Source organism: Protopterus annectens, chromosome 8.part0 (assembly GCF_019279795.1).
Source record: "Protopterus annectens isolate FY-2018-M chromosome 8.part0, PAN1.0, whole genome shotgun sequence".
In the NCBI taxonomy this organism is placed as follows: Eukaryota; Metazoa; Chordata; order Ceratodontiformes; family Protopteridae; genus Protopterus; species Protopterus annectens.
In genome coordinates, this window is record NC_056741.1 from 1573492697 (window position 1) to 1573507578 (window position 14882).

The following is a 14882-nucleotide window of genomic DNA, read 5'->3' on the forward strand; positions in this document are numbered from 1 at the left end:
ACCATTAGGAGTTAGCCATACCTTGAATGGGTAAGTTCTTGCAGTAACCCTTTCAGATTTAGTGATTGGCCTAGTGAAGTGATTTTCTGTGAATGGAATAATCATAACCCAGCGTGTTTCTGCCTGCTGTGCGAAACAATCATTCATGACTGGGGGGTGGCTAATTCTAATTAGCTATATACCACCCCCCCCCCCCGGGAAATGCCTGCAAATACAAATTTATATTGCCAAATGATGCTGCATACATTAACACGGCTGGCCAAGGCGAGGTTGTGTGTGTGTGTGTGTGTGTGTGTGTATGTGTGTGTGTGTGTGTGTGTCTGTGTGTGTGTGTGTGTATATGTGCAGGTGTGTGTGTGTGTGTGTGTGTGTGTGTGTGTGTGTGTGTGTGTGTGTGTGTGTGCATGTGAGCCTAGGTGATCACATTTGGAGTGGGGGATTAAGTAGAGGAACTAGAGTGTAGATAAATGTGTGCCTGCCTGTGGGTAAATTTCAGTGTGTGTCCATGAGTCTGATATAATGTGTGTGTGTGTGTGTGTGTGTGTGTGTGTGTGTGTGTGTGTGTGTGTGTGTGTGTGTGTGTGTGTGTGTGTGTGTAGGAGGGTGATCTCAAGTTCAGGTTAATGAGCGTGTCATAATGTCTTAGTTTATGAATGCCTGAATGAGTGTGTGTGGGTTGTCTGTGCCACCATAGGAAATTACTACTGTAAAGTGATTTTTTTGCATGAGAAGCAAAAAGCAGCAAATTCAAAAACATGCAAATAAGCCAATAATGAGATCCTCATTGTGGTTAAGGTGTGTCCAAATCACATTTCACATGACTGTGTAAATTAACCTATCTGTGGTAGGCACTTAACGTGATCATGGGACCATCTTTTTGAATCACAGGTATTATCATATCAGTCACTGAGGGGGCAGTGAGGAAAGAGCCACAAGACGTGCCTTACAGCTCTTGGTGTATCACTGGAGCTCTCATGCAAATGGTCACCATCAAGCATCGAAGTCAGATGTAACAGTGTCGAACAGACCACTCTTACCCAGCCTCATCATTTATCAAGGTCGATGAAGGGGTACCTAACTGTAAGTTATTAGCTACTTGTCTGTCAAGTGGCACGTGGCATGATCCCTGTATTACCTAATCTGTATGCTACACAAACACTAGTTTGTATAACCCCTGCATATATCACTGCAGTGAATTACTAACAATGCAGTTTATGAAAAAAATGCAGGTAGGTAAACACTGTACATTTAGTGTTAACAGCCCCTCCACTTAAAGCAAGTTTGTTGTTGTTGTTTTTTGCCAAAAAAAGTGTCTTTGTGTTCCAGATGCATTTCACTATTTTTAACTTTTACAGACGTATTTTGAAAGTTGTATCAAAATATCAGAAATTGCAAAATGCATGTGACTTACTGAAGTTAAACATAGTATGATAACTTCATTACTGCATAAAATAAATATCTTCTATTCAAGGTTTAGAGAATGAGTTTTATAACCTATGTAGATAAATGCAGAGTTAAGGACACAAACCCTAGACTACAGAATGAAGCACGTTAAAATGTTGCTGCCTTAATCTTGTGTGTTTAACTGCCTTACATGACAAAGATAATTCATATACATAGAAAAATTACTAGATGGCTAACACTGCAAGCCATAAACTGGCAATATATAAATGTGTGTGTGTGCGTGTGTGTGTGTGTGTGTGTGTGTGTGTGTGTGTGTGTGTGTGTGTGTGCGTGTGTGCGTGTGTGCATGCGTGTGTGTGTGTGTGTGCGTGCGTGTGTGCGTGCGTACGTGTGTGTGTGTGTGTGTGTGTGTGTGTGTGTGTGTGTGTGTGAAAATATATGTGTATATATAACAGATTCATAGATTGTTACTAGGCTAATGACTGAGGGAGGGGGGGCTTTCTAAGCCTAGCCAATTTTTCCTGAAAGCATAATGATGTTCTGTATCCAAATAGGATGTTTATAAGCTACCTCTGTCCATAAGGGACATAGGTCCCAGGCCCGGTGTAAATTTCCTCTTTCCCATACACTGGTCTAGGTTGAACTTAAACTGGATGACAGACAAACTCAGCTTCACTTGGTTGGGAAGCCTGTTTCTCCAGTATGTTCTGTTTAAGTCACAGACAAAATTCAGGGCCCTAGACCTTGCATTTCTAGTACTCTTTGACTTACAAATATGTAGGAGATTTATAAGTCTGAGGTTTGCATATACTTTGTAAGCCAGGCATAGATCACCCCTCTGCAATCTATAAGACACTGAGTAGAGGGAAAGGGCTTTGAGTCACTCTGCAGAAGGCAGGTTTGTTACACCTTGTATTCTTTTTGTAAGGAACATCTGAGGTCGCTCTAGTTGCTGCATATGCTTGATCAGATACATACCAAGGGGATGTACGGTGTTAGGGGAAAAGTCCTCCTTTTTGAAATATAAGTGGCAAGAAAGTTTACATACAGATGTTAAAAAAAAAAAAAAAAACGGACTCCAGTTTTGAGCTAGAAAACTAGAAAAGACAGGAAAGGGGAGGGGAGTAAAGAACAGAAGAAACTAGTATTTATTCATTCTAGTACCACAGTATAATATCATTAGTCACTCAGTGCTGTTTTGCTGTAATCCTACTATCTTGGATGCATGCATTCCAACAAAGCAACACTTTGGTGTGTCTGAACTACACCAAGCCGTCAGTAAAAACTATAAAAAATAACTTTCGATATATAAAGACTGAGATTACACATTACGTATGCCCAGCTTCTTTCTATTATCCAGGAATAAAATCTAAACTACAAACATACAGACCAGTATACTTGTCATTCTGAAGTATGCAGTTATTGTTGAAGACTATAAAAAAAAGAATATAATAATAACGAACTAAGACTGCTGACAAGGATTATAATGACAAATGCTCTCACACAGTGACCTCAGCTGACAAAACAGACTGCAGGCATGAACCATTGATCTTTTGTCACCCAGATGTCCACTACAGTGTGCCGAGAGCATCTACACTGGCTGTAAGGCTACTGTTTATACTCCTCCATTCCTAGCTTGCAATCGATATCAATTATTAAAAGACACACACCGCTTCCACAAGGAGACCCACCCCTTTCCATAAGATGTTCCATCCTGCTCATGCTGGAAGCTGCAGTAGCATCAGATGTAATAAACCACTGGTCTCATTCTGCTCTGTAGAAACAGAAATGGCTTAAATAGCAATGTCAGACCATGCCATGTAAATGCCAGAACATTTCCAAGAGGGCCTTTCTCTAGGGTTCTCCTGCACTTTCATACTCATCAGGTATTAATACTTTTTCTTAGACGTTTATTCTTAGGAATTCTGAAGGTATGTAGAATGTGAAAAGTGTAAATGAACTGAAATACAATACAGAAAGGAGCACACTACCTGAGTCATACATGTTCATTTTCCATACTCCTGCAGGTTCTCTCTAATCATGCTTTTATGCAGGCATCGGCAGATTTGTGGTTACTAATGAAACCGCAAACGGTTGCAAACCATACTTCATAGTAAGTCAAGGTGCAAGTCCTTATAATTATTAACTAAAAAGAATGACAATTTAAATACTTGGTTTCCACTATCCTATACTAATGACAATGTCCTTGTTTACACCATGCATTACAGCCATCTGAATATTTGACTTTTACACTTGGTAAGCTTTCGTCCAATACATAAAAGTCAAATACTACAGCAAAAGTAATGTGAGGCAGAAGAAAAAAAATGGGATTAACTTCACTTCTCCAAGTATCTATGTAAATTTTAGTAAAGATAAAACTTAGTACCAACAGATTTATTCTACAACAAGTGCTAATGTCCTATAGTTGCTGGTATGAAGACCAATTCAGTATGCAGACAACCATTGCTGGTTTAATCAAGTATGTCATCTGACTAATGAACATGTCCTTAATACCAAGCCCATTACAGATTTGTTTTAATGTCTACATTACAAATAAATCATTCCAATTCCCTAATTTTCTACTTCCCATGCATACACCACGGGCACAATCCTTCCCACATATACACTGTTGGCACCATCCCATCCATGTATACACTGTCAGCACAATCTCTCCCATGTGTACACTGTCAGCACAATCACACACATATAGACACCGTCAACACTGTCCTTCCCATGTATACACGTCAGCACTGTCCTTCCCATGTATACACTGTTGACACTATCCCTTCCATGTGTACAATGTTGGCACAATCTCTTCCATGTGTACACGGTCAGCACAATCACACTCATATATACACCGTCAGCACTGTCCTTCCCATGTATATGCTGTTGACACTTTCCCCTCCATGTGTACAATGTTGGCACAATCTCTCCCATGTGTACACTGTCAGCACAATTACACTTGGACATGTAGCTTACATCCTTCTAAATTGGGAATTGCTAATTGAAGGCTCAGTGTCTGTTATTCTAAAAGTGTATTAGTTCTGGTTTAAGCACTTGGCCTTCAGGCCAGTTATTTTACATTAAGAAGGTTTGTGGTCTGCACTCTTGTGGGAGGAGAGGTTAGATTCTGCCCTTCTGAGCTGGGAATTTCTGGTTAAAGGATCATTGTGCCTGCTTATTTGAACTGTTTCTTTCTGAAATTGGTGCGCCTTGTTTGCTGTAGCATAGACTAGATTCTGTCAGCTGAATCTAGCTTTGTTTGTATAAACTGAGCACTAATCCTGGCCATCTGTTTTGGATAAGGATCCCCTACACCCTAGTGGCAGGAGTGTGCAGTTAGAACTTGTCTGATTGAAGACTCCTGGAACAGGGCTCAGTTTTGAGCTTTTTTACTGGTTAATTGGGTAATTTGTTTAAATCAGTTTGCTCGTTTTCTATTGTTATATAAAAAATTGCACTTTATTGATCTGCTTTTACTGTATTTGTGTTTCTGTATTTATTACTGCATGTTAGTAGCCTGATTAAATTGTAACTGTTATTCTAAGCCTTGACTGAAGCTCTTGGGCTTCAGACCAGTTGTTTTACATTAAGAAGGTTTATTGTCTGCACTGTTGTGGCAGGACAGGTAGCTTACATCCTTCTAAGTTGGGAGTTGCTGATTGAAGACTTAGTGTCTGTTATTCTAAGAGTGTATTAGTTCTGGTTTAAGCACTTATTTTACACTAAGAAGGTGTGGTCTGCACTCTTGTTGGGAGGAGATGGTAGATTCTGCCCTTTTGAGCTGGAAGTTTCTGGTTAAAGGCTTCTTCTGCCTGCTTATTTGAACTGTTTCTTTCTGAAACTGGTACACCTTGTTTGCTGTAGCATAGACTAAATTCAGACCTGCTGAATCTAGCTTTGTTTGTATAACTTGAGCACTAATCCAGCCCATCTTTTTTTGGAGAAGGTTCCCCTGCACCCTAGTGGCAGGATTGTGCAGTTGGAACTTGTCTGATTGAAGACTGCTGGAACGGGGCTCAGTTTTCAGGTTTTTATTGGTTAATTGTTTGAATCAGTTTGCTCATTTGCTACTGTTATATTAAAAAAAAAATAATACACTTTATGCATCGCTGCTTAGTTAGGGTTAAACTATTCCTGGTGCCATAAAGTGTGCTCTTCAAATTTTCCCTTAGAACTAGCAAGTTTTTTAGTTTTAGCACTCAAATCTGTTTCTTTGAGCTCAGCACTTGTTCAGAAGTCGTTGTAAGCACTAAATAAGCTACAAATTACTATAGCACTGAACTTTCCTCACTTGTATAGAGAAAAACAGTTTTTAGTACTTAATAAATAAACACCTATCCAGGCATGTATAAGGGTCAGCTCCCGGTGTTTTCTCCTGTCTACCTGATGAATCTGGGCATCTTGGGGCAATGCAGCAATTGCCTCATGTACACAGACAGATGCACTTATATAGCCAAACTGGAAACAAAGCCCTCTTCACCCAAGACTGAACTAGACAATCAAGAGGGGAAGGTAAACACTTGCACCACACTACACTCATCACATAGTCCCTCAAAACCTCCACCATCAAAACACACACATAGCAACACAAAACACACACCTACATTTGCAGAGGCTCTCAATAAAAATCTGCTCAAGCAACAGAGACATCCAAAGCAGAAACACATGCAACCTCCACCCCCAACACAACCCAAATGACACATAGCCCACAAACTCAGTGTGCCACTCAACCACAGCCCATAAGGCATAACAACATACCCAACACTCTAGTCATAGGTGACTCTATAGTCAGGCACACTGATGTTCCACTCACCAGGCTAATCAAGGAGAAAGTTACTGTCAGCTGCCTGTCGGGTACCAGGATCCACCACATAACACACACACTCAGGTCACGCCACAGCAAGTACAAATATGACTCTGTCATTGTCCATGCTGGTGTGAATGACCTGAGACATACCTCCCTGGACTACATGAAAAGAGACATGGAGGAGCTCTCCGATCTTGTAGCCCAGGCAGGTATGACCCTAGCCCTGAGTAGCATCCTGCCATCACCCAGAATGATACCACAGTACATGGACAACATGATTGACTTCAACAATTGGATAAGCTTCTGGTGTCATTCCAAGGGGATCCAGTATCTATCCGCCTGGGATGACATGCTCGACAGACTACAATGCTTTGCCAGAGATGGCCTGCACCTGTTGCCCTTGGGATTCCAGATACTGGCTAAAGCTTTTGCCACCCCTATAGTGCCTTTTTTAGGGAAGGTTCAAATAACAAATGCACCACCATAACAGGTACAAGCAAGCAAAATCTGAGAGTAATGCTACTCCATGCTAGAAGTCTAAATCTCAAAATGCTTTCACTCGATGCAATCTTTAAAATGAAGAACATCGACATCTGTGCAGTGACAGAGGCCTGGTTCAAGGTTCCAGAGAGCACCCCTGCATTACAAGGCTATAATTCATAGAATGCCTTTCGACCACCTAACCTGGACAAAAACACTAAAGGTGGAGGCATGTCCATATTCATTAAGGATATCCACACCTCCAGGCTCGTTGTTCAGCATAATGCATCCGAGATTATCCGAGTGCAACTAACTCTGGGCAAGACCGCAATCCACACTGTAACTTGCTACAGATCCCCCACCATGCCCCAGGATTCCCACTCCTCATTTCTTGATACACTGGAAAATATTAGGGTACAACCCAACACCCTAATAATGGGTGATTTCAACTACCCCACCATTTACTGGGAAAACTACTCATGTACCAACTCTTTTGCTCAACGTTTTCTGGAATTCATAAATTCCAATGCACAGGGGCAGCAATATCCTAGACCTGGTCATTACCAGTATGGGCAACCGGTGTTCCACACCAGAAGTCAATTCCTTGTTGGTCAGATCTGACCACAAGCTAATCAGCCTAGACATCCACATCCCACCCTCACCCCCACTAGGGAAGCCACTGTAAAAAAAATTTTCAAAGCCAACTTCATGCTTCTTAAGACAGAAGTGGCAAACTTCACAACACCCATGCATATGGGCAATATAGGTATGACTGCTGACTCCTACACAAATGCACTTTATAAGCACTTACACGAGTGCATGGATTGTACTATCCCTAACAGAACCAAGATGCTATCCTCCAAAAAAAGGAAGCCAATCTGGTGGTCCCCTGCCATAAACAAACTCTACAAAAGGAGAAAGAAACTGTTGCAAAAAAAGAGTAAAATCCCATGACTGGAAGAACTCCCTGGTCAGCTTCAGTAAGAAGCTGAGATCCCTCATAAAATCCTCCAAAGCTAGTTATGAAAACAAAATCACCACTGATTCTAAAGACAAACACAAAGCATTCTAGTTATGTCAAGAATCTCAATGGCAACACTCAGATCTGCCCTGAGTTACAGCACAATTGCACTAAATACACAGAACCAACTGATATTGCCAACATCCTGGCAGATGGGTTCAGTGCTAACTTTACCTCCCCCTCACCACCTAAAGGGCCCATCTCTATACCAGAAGAATGCAAGTTCCTGTAATCACGGCTGCACAGGTAAAAAACACACTCTCCAAAGCCAAGAACACAGCATCCATGGGACCTGACAGCATCAGGGTGCATTCTACATGAACTACAGAATGAACTGGCACCCCACCTAAAGCACCACGTTCAATCATGAAATCACCTCAGGCTTTGTGCCCACTGAATGGCACACAGCAATGGTTATCCCACTCCACAAAGGGGGATCCACCACAGACCCCAAGAACTACTGCCCCATTAGCCTAACGAGCCTGGTCTGCAATGCCATGGAATGTATCATCATGGAACTTATAAACAAAGACACTGGTAATCTCCAAACTCTGGACCCCACCCAGTTCGGGTTTGTAAAAGGCAGATCATGTCTCCTAAACCTGACTGGCTTCTTTGAAGCAGTCACCAAAGCCGTAGATGAGGGTAAGGTGGTTCACACAGCCTATCGAGCTCTCACCAAGGCTTTTGTCACCATCCCCCACTCTAGAATTATAGATAAACTCACTAAACTAGGTATAAATCCCTATGTCACAAGATGGGTTGCCAACTGGCTCACTGACAGAACCCACACTGTGAAATTGGCAGACTCCAAATCCGACTTCAAGCCAGTGACAAGTGGAGTATCACAGGGTTCAGTCCTGGGTCCTCTCCTGTTTGCTATCTACTTTTCTGAAGTACAGGATAGCACAGAAGGTCTTTGGTTAATGAAGTTTGCAGATGACTGCAAACTAGGAGCCATAATTGAAACTCCAAATGATGTGGACATCTTAAAAAAGGGTCTGACTGAGACAGATGCCTGGTGTCAAAGCCATGGCCTGAAGCTCAATGCCAAAAAGTGCATTGTCAACCCCTTTGGTAAAAACTCTACCCATAAGCTACCACATAGGTGGTAGTCTACTTAACACGAAAAGTGTGATAAGAGACCTTGGGACACAGATGGACGGGAGACTCTCCTTTGATAATCACATTACCACAGTAGTCAGGAAATCCTTCTACATGGCACACCTCATCACAAAAGGTTTCTCATCCAGGAAAAAAGAGGTCATTGTTCTCCTCTACTCATCACTCATTAGACCTATTATAGAGTACAACGCCGTTTTGGTATGTACCTCACAAGACATCTACAACAACTGGAAATGCCGCAGACATACCTCACAAAGAAGATTACTGACCTCAAACAGATGCCCTATGCAGACCATCTCAAAATCTCCAGTTTTACTCCATCGCATATCGCCTACTCAGAGGCAATCTCTGCCTAACATACAAAGCTATGTCAAACCCAGAGCTGCTGGACATGCTCAACTTAAAGAAATCCCAGATCCCAGTCCCTCCAAGATACACACTCTAGGGACTTAAACCTTGTCACCACAATAAACAGAACATGCTGGAGGGATAGATTCCTGTCCTAGAAACTTCCCATACTCTGGAACAAACTACCTAGCTATATCAAACAAAGCTCCTCATTAGCACTTTTCAGGAAAAATCTTGATGATTGGATGGGAAATAGGAAATTCACCCCAGGGATCACCTCTGTGGCTCTGCTTGACAGGGGCACAAGAAAATAATTTTCTTGGGTGGTGAAAGTCAGGGTACCTTTTAGGCTAGGCTTGTATAGGCCCTAGGGCTAATAGCCTAGTACCTACCTATAAACCTATGAACCTATATATACACTGTCAGCACTGTCTCTCCCATGTATACACTGTGAGCAGTATCCTTCCCATTTATTCACTGATCATATTATCCTTCCCATGTATTCACTGTCAGCACTATCCCTCCCCTGTATACACTGTCAGCTCTGTTCTTCCCATGTATACACTGTTGACACTGTCCCTTCCATGTGTACTCTGTCAGCACAATCACACTTATATATACACCGTCAGCACTGTCCTTCTCATATATACACCGTCAGCACTGTCCTTCCCATGTATACACTGTCAGCACTGTCTCTCCCATGTATACACTGTGAGCAGTATCCTTCCCATGTATTCACTGTCAGCACTATCCTTCTCATGTATTCACTATCCACGTTATCCTTCTCATATATTCACTGTCAGCACTATCCGTGCAATATATTCACTGTCCACACTATCCTTCCCACGTATACACTGTCAGCACTGTCCTTCCCTTTTATAGATTGCCAGCACTATCCTTCCTTCGTATTCACTGTCCACACTATCCCTCCCATGTATACATTGTCAGCACTGTCCTTCTCATGTATACACTGTTAGCACTGTCTCTCCCATGTGTACACTGTGAGCAGTATCCTTCCCATTTATTCACTGTCCATATTATCATTCTCATGTATTCACTGTCCACATTATCCTTATTGTGTAATCACTATCCACACTATCCTACCCATATATATACACTGTCAGCACAATCCTTCCCATGTATACACTGTCAGCACAATCCTTCCCATGTATACACTGTCGGCACTGTCCATCCCATGCATACCCCTGTCAGATCAGTTATAAACTGTCAGCAGTGGTTTTGGTGGACTCCTTATATTATATTCTTTATTTTACATTTATGGCTCCTGAATTTTAATTTATTTACTGCTTAGAGTTTTGGAGTTCACTTCAGGTCATTAGTACTGGTTGCAGAATAAACAAAATGGCAGTACTGGCTACAGAATAAACAAAATGGCTAGAGTCACATATCATTCCTCCATTTCAACTCTGTAGGAGCTAGCCTAGCCAAATTATACAACTTCTGTAGGCAAATGAGGCTCCATACTGGGTGGGGGTGGAGAGATTTCATGGACTAGTCAAAGCCAAGTTATGCATGACTCTCCGTGCATGAGATGGTCTGATCACTGTTAGGCATATTTGATGATACCCTTGCGTGAAAGCACAGAACAGCTGGGGGTAGCCCTCTGTCTATGTGATACTTAGAAACTCTAGTATGCAATGTAGGCCAATAGCCAAGACCTATTTCTCCAACTACCCACCTATGCAATGTATCCTAATGCAAAGTCTATCTGTAAGTAGATGAGTATTGTTTCTGTTTGTTGCATGAAATCAACCTTCAAGTTATAATGAAGACCTGAGCATACGACAGATTTGGTTCATGGCCATTCTTCCCAGTGTTTCCATTACTTCATGTACTGGATGAGACATGACCAATAAGGGGTGGGCAATTCTGCTTTTGATCCATTTTGGATATTGTATACATTTTTACTGGGGTATATTGTACACATGTTCTCTGGGCTCACCAATTCCTTCAATTATACCATGGGAGAAAAAAAAATGTTTCAGGTTCTTTCTTTATCTATCAATGTATATTACTACATATCTTCTTCCTTTCTGAACCAGTGGTGTGCCAGCAGGAGTTCCTTAGGCTAGCATTTAACCTTAAACACAAACCACTGGCATTTATCAACACCTTTTCGATAAAAGCAGGGACATTACCAAGCTAGTTCAAACATACAGTAATAATCTCACTACACAAACAGAAAAATGCAGACCCTCCCAAAAATGTTTGACCTGTAGCAAATCTGTATCCCCTGGCTAAGATGCTGGAAAATTATACAAACAAATTTATGATCTTATAAATAGCTATGACCTTTTGTCTCATGTTCTGAATGGTTTTGGAAATGGTTTTAACACACTGAATGTTCTATTCTTTGCAACTCATAGCATATTCTTATGGGTTCATAGGTGTTTACTAGTCTAATGATCACAAAGGCCTTTTTAAGCCTAGCCATGCATCCCAAATCTATGACAAGTTCTGATACCCTTGATAAGTGTAAGCATGGGCCTGGGAGTTGAAACATTTACAGGTTACCTGTTTGAATCAGAGACATGGGTGCCAAACCATGGATGAATTTCTAGTTTCCCATCCAATTGTCCAAGTTCCACTTGAATTGGATTAGGGAGGAACTCTGCTTCACATGGATGGGGAGCCTGTTCCATAGATGGTGTAGCCTCTGGGATACATACCTATCTCTCCAGCAGGTTCTATTCATATCACAGGCGAGGTTTAAGTCTTTAGAACTGGTAATTCTGGTAATGTGTGTTTTGTGGATATGCAGGATGTCCATCAGAGTGGAGTCTGACAATGCGCTGTATATGCTAGGCATAGATCTCCCCTCAGAAGCATGTAGGAGACAGAATACAGGGATATGGCCTTGAGGCGATCTACATAAAACATATTACTTATGCCCTGTATTCTTTTAGTGAGGAACCTCAGTGGATGTTCCAGTTGTTGGATATTCTTTGCAACTAATAACACATATAACAACACTGATAACCACAGGTACATTGCAGGAATATTATCTTATGTGGCACAAGTATTTGATAATGCTGATCACAAACTTATTTTGCCTTAACTACAGATTATGAACTTTGTAAGAGGTCCTCCGAAAACATTTTTTGAATCCTTCTTCTGTAAGAGCAAGGACTTCTGGTTCCCTTGGCAGTGTGCTCACTAACACTTCTTCCCTATCCACCTCAACCAGACTAAAGTAATTTAACACTACAAATTAAAAGACTACAATCTCCCAGCTACAATACTCCCAGGGCCACTACACTTAACAGAGCTAACCCCCTATCCACCTGAACCAGACTAAGTTGCTAAAGCAATTTCCCACTACAGCTTGAAAGACTGCAATCTCCCAGCTACCGCACTCCCAGGACCACTACACTCAACAGAGCTAAAGTATTCTTGACAAAGGCTTCTCTCCAAATTTGCAATATCCTGTTTTTATTACATATATTTGAAACTTCACTTTCTAGTGTGCACACTGCCCATGCTTAGAATTAAGTCGTTCCATCTCCTGTAGTCCTCTTCTAGTCATCTAAACTATCCTGCCTTCTCTGCCTGGGCCTGCTTTCTCTCTCAATTACTGACATTTGACTGTGTCTAAAACTGCACTGTGAGCCTATCTCTGCTTAAGGACCCTGTTGTCCACCTGTAGCTTTACCCACATTACCTGTGTAAACTCTAGTCTATTCCCTCCTCCTTCAATCCTTCCTAATCCTGCCTACCTAGTATCCCACAATCCTTTCAATCCCCTTTTTCCATAGCTGTCTCCTTCGTCTGTGCTGCATACTTTTTTTCTTTTCTAACTCCCTCCCCTTCTCAATAGCTTCAAAGGTCTTACTCTGGTTCTTTACCAGCTGAATTGTAGGAATCCTCTCTTCACAGATATTTTGTTCTTGCTGTTTTCACTGCGAAGGTGGATCCCTGCTCCATTCAGCCCTTGCTACGCTTGGGCTTCCCTCCACTCTCCCTACCCTACCACCAATTTCCACTCACCACCACTATTTCTAAACGTATACTTCATCAATCCCCACCTCCTACAGCACAGTCCTATCACAGCTCTTACTCTACATCCCCACTCATTACATCACAGTATAATGAAAACTCTTCACTATAAGTAGTTACTTGCACAACACTACCTACTAACCACTTCATTTCATTCTCTTCCTTTCTGCATCAACTATCATCCTTCTACATTTCCCCCCCATCAGTCCTAGTCAATTTCATTACATCTAAGTCATGTCATCCTACTTTTCCTTTACTACCCTCCTTCACCTCTTCCTTTATCTCTTCACATGAAAACCTCCTTCGCACTATACCTCTCGCAGCTCTAGTATCATTACCTCATCTGTCAGCACCTTGTTTCCCCCTGGCTACTACAACATCTCCCCTAGCTAGTTTCCCACTTTCACAGTCTTATACTATAGATCTAAAATAATCAAATGCTGAACAAACTACCAAGCAAAAGTAATCATTGTCCCAAATTGCTCCTCCAAAATATTAAATCCATCCTTTATTATCATCACTCAATACCCAGACATCCACCCAAATCCAGGTCCCACAAACACTGTTAACTGCAAACAACAACCTAAAACTCTATGGATAGTAACCACCAGCCTCAGGAACATATGAAATAAAATCTCCAACTTCCATGCCTGAATTAACCACTATAAACCTGACTTCCTTGCTGCCACTGAAGCATGGTTAACCCCTAAAATGAAAGATACTGAAATTCTCCCACCAGGTTATAACATAATTAGATGTGATAGAACACATAAGAAAGGAGGTGGAATTTCCTTAATTTACCTAAACAGTTATACAGTTACCCCCTTTTTAGGCACCATTCCTAATTTTTCTAATGCAGAAATTCTCATCTCTTTCCTTAAAATTAATACATACAAAAATATATGCTTTATTGTTATAGACATACATTCAGGGCACAGCAATCCAATTCTTGAGGAAATATTAGCTTGGGTTTCAGACTCTATCCATAATGAAGCAGTCATACTAGGTGACATTAATATATACTGGCAGTCTCTCTCCTCAAGCAACCCGATAAATAGCATACATCTCTTTGGCTTCACCCAACTCATCAATTCTCCTACAAGACACAGCAAAAATAATGCTCAACAATCCATCCTGGATTGGATACTAGTCTCTAATCCTTCTAACTACTTGCCATCTGGTACACTCTCTGATTCTTTAAGCAACTATTCAGCAACTTATACAGGTAGAGCTCCCATACAATTACATAAAGACCACAAATTTAAATCCACCTGCAATCTTACAAAATTCACAGAGGATAGTTTCATTCAAACATTGAACAATATAAACTGGTCCCTCCTTTAATTTCTTCCCCTTAATGAAGCTTCCAAGCAATTCAACACAATATTCTTAAATATTTTAAAGTCTCTTGCCCCACTTCAAACAAAACATATTAAACATAATCCTGCCCCTTGGCTGACCAAATCCTGCAAACTATTCATGAAGGAAAGAGACCAAGCATGGAACATATGGAGTAAGAACAAAAATAACAATTTACAACTTCATAGACAACTTCTTAACCAAATAAAAAAATAAGTCACCTATGACAGAAAACTATGCCATACTACTCCTCAAGGCATTCATAAACATAACCCTAAAAAAGTCTGGGCTTCCATCTCATCCCTCCTCAACCCAGAT

At 41.2% G+C, this 14882-nt stretch overlaps 1 protein-coding gene across 1 annotated transcript in view; it reads right to left on the reverse strand.

The window, feature by feature from the left end:
- IGSF9B (immunoglobulin superfamily member 9B) overlaps positions 1–14882 on the reverse strand; it is a 3189659-nt gene that overhangs the window by 3093459 nt on the left and 81318 nt on the right. The window lies entirely within an intron of this gene.